Below are 7500 nucleotides of genomic sequence, written 5' to 3' on the forward strand. Positions count from 1 at the left end.
CGAGTCGTTTGCTCGCGGCTTCAGCATATCAAGCAAGCCGGAGATCTCACCCATTTAAAGTTTGAGAATAGGTTGAGGTCGTTTCGGCCCCAAGGCCTCTAATCATTCGCTTTACCGGATGAGACTCGTACGAGCACCAGCTATCCTGAGGGAAACTTCGGAGGGAACCAGCTACTAGATGGTTCGATTAGTCTTTCGCCCCTATACCCAGCTCCGACGATCGATTTGCACGTCAGAATCGCTACGGACCTCCATCAGGGTTTCCCCTGACTTCGTCCTGGCCAGGCATAGTTCACCATCTTTCGGGTCCCAACGTGTACGCTCTAGGTGCGCCTCACCTCGCAATGAGGACGAGACGCCCCGGGAGTGCGGAGGCCGCCGCCCCGTGAAGGGCGGGGAAGCCCCATCCTCCCTCGGCCCGCGCAAGGCGAGACCTTCACTTTCATTACGCCTTTAGGTTTCGTACAGCCCAATGACTCGCGCACATGTTAGACTCCTTGGTCCGTGTTTCAAGACGGGTCGTGAAATTGTCCAAAGCTGAAGCGCCGCTGACGGGAGCGATTATTCCGCCCGAGAGCATCCCGAGCCAACAGCGGCGCGGGTCCGGGGCCGGGCCAGGTAGGTCCGTCATCCGGGAAGAACCGCGCGCGCTTGCCGGGAGCCCGAGCGCCCAAAGGGGCGAATCGACTCCTCCAGATATACCGCCGAGCAGCCAGCCAGGACACCGGGGCTCTGCCCAACAGACGCGAACCGAGGCCCGCGGAAGGACAGGCTGCGCACCCGGGCCGTAGGCCGGCACCCAGCGGGTCGCGACGTCCTACTAGGGGAGAAGTGCGGCCCACCGCACACCGGAACGGCCCCACCCCGCGGCGAGTGGAAAGGCAACCGGACACGACCCCGCCGCGGATTGCTCCGCGCGGGCGGCCGGCCCCATCTGCCGAGGGCGGGGGCCAGTGGCCGGATGGGCGTGAATCTCACCCGTTCGACCTTTCGGACTTCTCACGTTTACCCCAGAACGGTTTCACGTACTTTTGAACTCTCTCTTCAAAGTTCTTTTCAACTTTCCCTCACGGTACTTGTTCGCTATCGGTCTCGTGGTCATATTTAGTCTCAGATGGAGTTTACCACCCACTTGGAGCTGCACTCTCAAGCAACCCGACTCGAAGGAGAGGTCCCGCCGACGCTCGCACCGGCCGCTACGGGCCTGGCACCCTCTACGGGCCGTGGCCTCATTCAAGTTGGACTTGGGCTCGGCGCGAGGCGTCGGGGTAGTGGACCCTCCCAAACACCACATGCCACGACAGGCGGCAGCCTGCGGGGTTCGGTGCTGGACTCTTCCCTGTTCGCTCGCCGCTACTGGGGGAATCCTTGTTAGTTTCTTTTCCTCCGCTTAGTAATATGCTTAAATTCAGCGGGTAGTCTCGCCTGCTCTGAGGTCGTTGTACGAGGTGTCGCACGCCACACCGCCAGCCGGCTGTGCACGCTACCGAGAAAGTACCGGTATGCGAACCGCCAGGCGACGGGCGCGCATCGCACGTTTAAGGAGACGCGGCCGGCCACACAGGCGACCACGACACTCCCACGTCTCCGAAGCGGGACAAACGCCGCGCGCTTCAGTATACGTAGCCGACCCTCAGCCAGACGTGGCCCGGGAACGGAATCCATGGACCGCAATGTGCGTTCGAAACGTCGATGTTCATGTGTCCTGCAGTTCACATGTCGACGCGCAATTTGCTGCGTTCTTCATCGACCCACGAGCCGAGTGATCCACCGTCCTGGGTGATCTTTTCCTTTTCAGTCTCCCACTGTCTCTTTCAAGACAGTAGCATTTGCGGGACTGAGGCGTCTGACGGCCCCTGTTCCACTATTTTTTTTGTGTCCAACGGCCTCACAGCCGATGGGCGTCGTACGGCTCCACACCGGAGCGGACAGGCACTCGGGCGAACGTCATTCAAAACCGGCGCCAGGCGCCAGGTACCGCAGGCCAGCCGCTCCAGAGCTTCAGCGCTCGTACCACACAACAACAACACTTCCGCTAGTTTTGAGAGGCACGCGTGGTTCCGCACGCGGCGCACGGCCACTGCCGTACAGGTAGCGTGTTGCGCGACACGACACGCACATCGAAAGACATGCAGTCTAGTCGGTAATGATCCTTCCGCAGGTTCACCTACGGAAACCTTGTTACGACTTTTACTTCCTCTAAATGATCAAGTTTGGTCATCTTTCCGGTAGCATCGGCAACGACAGAGTCGATGCCGCGTACCAGTCCGAAGACCTCACTAAATCATTCAATCGGTAGTAGCGACGGGCGGTGTGTACAAAGGGCAGGGACGTAATCAACGCGAGCTTATGACTCGCGCTTACTGGGAATTCCTCGTTCATGGGGAACAATTGCAAGCCCCAATCCCTAGCACGAAGGAGGTTCAGCGGGTTACCCCGACCTTTCGGCCTAGGAAGACACGCTGATTCCTTCAGTGTAGCGCGCGTGCGGCCCAGAACATCTAAGGGCATCACAGACCTGTTATTGCTCAATCTCGTGCGGCTAGAAGCCGCCTGTCCCTCTAAGAAGAAAAGTAATCGCTGACAGCACGAAGGATGTCACGCGACTAGTTAGCAGGCTAGAGTCTCGTTCGTTATCGGAATTAACCAGACAAATCGCTCCACCAACTAAGAACGGCCATGCACCACCACCCACCGAATCAAGAAAGAGCTATCAATCTGTCAATCCTTCCGGTGTCCGGGCCTGGTGAGGTTTCCCGTGTTGAGTCAAATTAAGCCGCAGGCTCCACTCCTGGTGGTGCCCTTCCGTCAATTCCTTTAAGTTTCAGCTTTGCAACCATACTTCCCCCGGAACCCAAAAGCTTTGGTTTCCCGGAGGCTGCCCGCCGAGTCATCGGAGGAACTGCGGCGGATCGCTGGCTGGCATCGTTTATGGTTAGAACTAGGGCGGTATCTGATCGCCTTCGAACCTCTAACTTTCGTTCTTGATTAATGAAAACATACTTGGCAAATGCTTTCGCTTCTGTTCGTCTTGCGACGATCCAAGAATTTCACCTCTAACGTCGCAATACGAATGCCCCCGCCTGTCCCTATTAATCATTACCTCGGGTTCCGAAAACCAACAAAATAGAACCGAGGTCCTATTCCATTATTCCATGCACACAGTATTCAGGCGGGCTTGCCTGCTTTAAGCACTCTAATTTGTTCAAAGTAAACGTGCCGGCCCACCGAGACACTCAACAAAGAGCACCCTGGTAGGATTTAAACGGGGTCCGCCTCGGGACGCGAAAGCACCCCTTCGGCTCGCCCCACCGGCAGGACGTCCCACGATACATGCCAGTTAAACACCGACGGGCGGTGAACCAACAGCGTGGGACACAAATCCAACTACGAGCTTTTTAACCGCAACAACTTTAATATACGCTATTGGAGCTGGAATTACCGCGGCTGCTGGCACCAGACTTGCCCTCCAATAGATACTCGTTAAAGGATTTAAAGTGTACTCATTCCGATTACGGGGCCTCGGATGAGTCCCGTATCGTTATTTTTCGTCACTACCTCCCCGTGCCGGGAGTGGGTAATTTGCGCGCCTGCTGCCTTCCTTGGATGTGGTAGCCGTTTCTCAGGCTCCCTCTCCGGAATCGAACCCTGATTCCCCGTTACCCGTTACAACCATGGTAGGCGCAGAACCTACCATCGACAGTTGATAAGGCAGACATTTGAAAGATGCGTCGCCGGTACGAGGACCGTGCGATCAGCCCAAAGTTATTCAGAGTCACCAAGGCAAACGGACCAGACAAGCCAATCCGATTGGTTTTGATCTAATAAAAGCGTCCCTTCCATCTCTGGTCGGGACTCTGTTTGCATGTATTAGCTCTAGAATTACCACAGTTATCCAAGTAACGTGGGTACGATCTAAGGAACCATAACTGATTTAATGAGCCATTCGCGGTTTCACCTTAATGCGGCTTGTACTGAGACATGCATGGCTTAATCTTTGAGACAAGCATATGACTACTGGCAGGATCAACCAGGGAGCTGCGTCAACTAGAGCTGAGCAGCCGGCCGCCCGGGAGTGTGTCCCGGGGGCCCGCGCGAACACGCAAGCGTCCGCTCAATTATTCTGCAAACAGGAGGAGGCCGAGCTCCCCTGCACGATACACCTCGAAACCCTCTCAGGTCCCGGCGGCGCGCAGCGCCGTCCTAGGTACTTGGTCGGTTTCGAGAGAGGCGCAATCGCCCGGAGTTAGGCGAGTAGACGGTTTTAGTGCGAACACCCTTGCTCCCAACTGAGCTTGCCGCTGCCGACAGAGGCCCGGGAGCGTGCTGTCGTGGCATTGCCGGCGGGAGACAACACGCGCCACCTATGGTGACCGGCAGCTCCAACGCCAGCGCCACACAAGGGCAAAGCCCCACTTGGGTGCAGAAGCGAACTCTCCCAGCACAGCGCACGCGCCAACACGTCCGCACAACTGCGATACAAACCACCTGCGAGAACCGCTGGGGCGACCGAGCAGCAGACGGCGTCGCGGCGCCGAGTGCCAGGCGGCGGCGCATCCTCAACGCACACAGTCCTCAATCAGACCAGCACACTGCAGATGTCCACCGCGCTTCGCACCGGGCTCGGCTGAACCAACTTTGGCCGCCAGGCGCCGCGTGCAGGGTGCGCCGCAGCGTAGCTGCGCCGCCTGCCGGGCCCGTCGGCTGGCGCTCCTGCCACTCGGCGCCCCCCACCAGCCGCCTGTTGCGCGTGCGCCCACGCAGCGCGCGGCCAACACGCCGGGCGGCCCCCCTTCACCGGCCGGGAACAGTCCCACCAAGCCACCGCCGCGTATCGCTTCATACCCACATGGGCCTAGTCACGCGTGTGGATGTGGCGGGTACCGCTGAAACAACCGGTTAATAGCTGTACCGATCGTCGCCATCACAGATTCACCTCCAGCGTGAACAACCGCTCAACAACGGATTTCCAGTTCATTTGCGTATCTTGGGCAGTAAACGTAGATGTCCACCTACATTTGCGAATTCAACAATTCTTGCATGCCAGGATGTCATGTGTCACGACACGCTACATCAGACCACATACACACTGCGACATGTGCAGAAGAGAACACGTGGAAGGTGGCCCGCGCACGTATGCGATGTACCTTCCGCGATCCACTGTCAACCGGCATCTGCGGCATGTCCCAGATATGGAACGCGGTCCACCAGGGTAGCACTTTGTGTGAGGCAATACGACAAAGTCGGAATACACGCGTCACTACATCAGACGGCTCACGCTGACCTGACCTGACCTGACTCACCGCACCACCACCCCCAGCGACCCAGGGTGACATACAATGCGTTCGTACGTTCCTCCCACACGCCTCTACGGCGTACCACAGTGCAACCTAGCTGTTATTGGGAGACGAGACAAGTAGCATCAAGCACAACATATGGAAATTGAGATTCGACACCGTTGGGCACAGCCAGCGTACGGTCACACGTATCACACTACTTCACTCTGTACGTAACGACCGATGATCGGTACAGCGTGTGGGTTACGCGTACGACATCAGCGGACAATGGACACAGACCATACCACGACGTACACTGAGGGCGTCGACATCTGAATGCAACTGAACAGCTGCGAGGCTCATTTAACACTCAAACGCCAGACCGACCAGCTTGAGAGGACAGAGACACAAAGAGGGGGACAGAGGGGGACAGAGGGGGGGGAGGGGGGGGGTCGGCGATATAGTCCTATTGCAGTACAATTGACAGTGGATAGCAGGAATATGTGGAAAGTAAGCAACACTCGCAAGACATCTACATGAGGATAACAACGACACCAGAGATTCCGAGCAGTGAACTATGTTAGGCAAAGGGACAACGTGGGTTAGGTTAAGGGACAACGTGGGTTAGGTTAAGGGACAACGTGGGTTAGGTTAAGGGACAACGTGGGTTAGGTTAAGGGACAACGTGGGTTAGGTTAAGGGACAACGTGGGTTAGGTTAAGGGACAACGTGGGTTAGGTTAAGGGACAACGTGGGTTAGGTTAAGGGACAACGTGGGTTAGGTTAAGGGACAACGTGGGTTAGGTTAAGGGACAACGTGGGTTAGGTTAAGGGACAACGTGGGTTAGGTTAAGGGACAACGTGGGTTAGGTTAAGGGACAACGTGGGTTAGGTTAAGGGACAACGTGGGTTAGGTTAAGGGACAACGTGGGTTAGGTTAAGGGACAACGTGGGTTAGGTTAAGGGACAACGTGGGTTAGGTTAAGGGACAACGTGGGTTAGGTTAAGGGACAACGTGGGTTAGGTTAAGGGACAACGTGGGTTAGGTTAAGGGACAACGTGGGTTAGGTTAAGGGACAACGTGGGTTAGGTTAAGGGACAACGTGGGTTAGGTTAAGGGACAACGTGGGTTAGGTTAAGGGACAACGTCGGTTAGGTTAAGGGACAACGTCGGTTAGGTTAAGGGACAACTTGAGTTAGGTTAAGGGACAACTTGAGTTAGGTTAAGGGACAACTTGAGTTAGGTTAAGGGACAACTTGAGTTAGGTTAAGGGACAACGTGGGTTAGGTTAAGGGACAAATTGAGTTAGGTTAAGGGACAACTTGAGTTAGGTTAAGGGACAACTTGAGTTAGGTTAAGGGACAAATTGAGTTAGGTTAAGGGACAAATTGAGTTAGGTTAAGGGACAAATTGAGTTAGGTTAAGGGACAAATTGAGTTAGGTTAAGGGACAAATTGAGTTAGGTTAAGGGACAAATTGAGTTAGGTTAAGGGACAAATTGAGTTAGGTTAAGGGACAAATTGAGTTAGGTTAAGGGACAAATTGAGTTAGGTTAAGGGACAACTTGAGTTAGGTTAAGGGACAACTTGAGTTAGGTTAAGGGACAACTTGAGTTAGGTTAAGGGACAACTTGAGTTAGGTTAAGGGACAACTTGAGTTAGGTTAAGGGACAACTTGAGTTAGGTTAAGGGACAACTTGAGTTAGGTTAAGGGACAACTTGAGTTAGGTTAAGGGACAACTTGAGTTAGGTTAAGGGACAACTTGAGTTAGGTTAAGGGACAACTTGAGTTAGGTTAAGGGACAACTTGAGTTAGGTTAAGGGACAACTTGAGTTAGGTTAAGGGACAACTTGAGTTAGGTTAAGGGACAACTTGAGTTAGGTTAAGGGACAACTTGAGTTAGGTTAAGGGACAACTTGAGTTAGGTTAAGGGACAACTTGAGTTAGGTTAAGGGACAACTTGAGTTAGGTTAAGGGACAACTTGAGTTAGGTTAAGGGACAACTTGAGTTAGGTTAAGGGACAACTTGAGTTAGGTTAAGGGACAACTTGAGTTAGGTTAAGGGACAACTTGAGTTAGGTTAAGGGACAACTTGAGTTAGGTTAAGGGACAACTTGAGTTAGGTTAAGGGACAACGTGGGTTAGGTTAAGGGACAAATTGAGTTAGGTTAAGGGACAACTTGAGTTAGGTTAAGGGACAACTTGAGTTAGGTTAAGGGACAA

At 54.5% G+C, this 7500-nt stretch overlaps 2 non-coding genes and 1 pseudogene across 2 annotated transcripts; all 3 read right to left on the reverse strand.

Moving 5' to 3' along the window:
- The window catches only part of LOC126334126 (large subunit ribosomal RNA), a 3928-nt pseudogene extending 2489 nt beyond the window's left edge, over positions 1-1439 (reverse strand).
- A 188-nt stretch (positions 1440-1627) lies between these two features.
- Positions 1628-1782, reverse strand: LOC126334120 (5.8S ribosomal RNA). The gene has a single exon (XR_007564559.1). It is a non-coding gene; the product is annotated as a 5.8S ribosomal RNA (ribosomal RNA).
- Positions 1783-2144: 362 nt separating this feature from the next.
- On the reverse strand, positions 2145-4037 carry LOC126334124 (small subunit ribosomal RNA). Its single transcript, XR_007564561.1, has one exon. It is a non-coding gene; the product is annotated as a small subunit ribosomal RNA (ribosomal RNA).
- Between the last annotated feature and the right edge of the window lie 3463 nt (positions 4038-7500).

This window comes from Schistocerca gregaria, unplaced genomic scaffold, assembly GCF_023897955.1.
Source record: "Schistocerca gregaria isolate iqSchGreg1 unplaced genomic scaffold, iqSchGreg1.2 ptg001696l, whole genome shotgun sequence".
Lineage (NCBI taxonomy): Eukaryota > Metazoa > Arthropoda > Insecta > Orthoptera > Acrididae > Schistocerca > Schistocerca gregaria.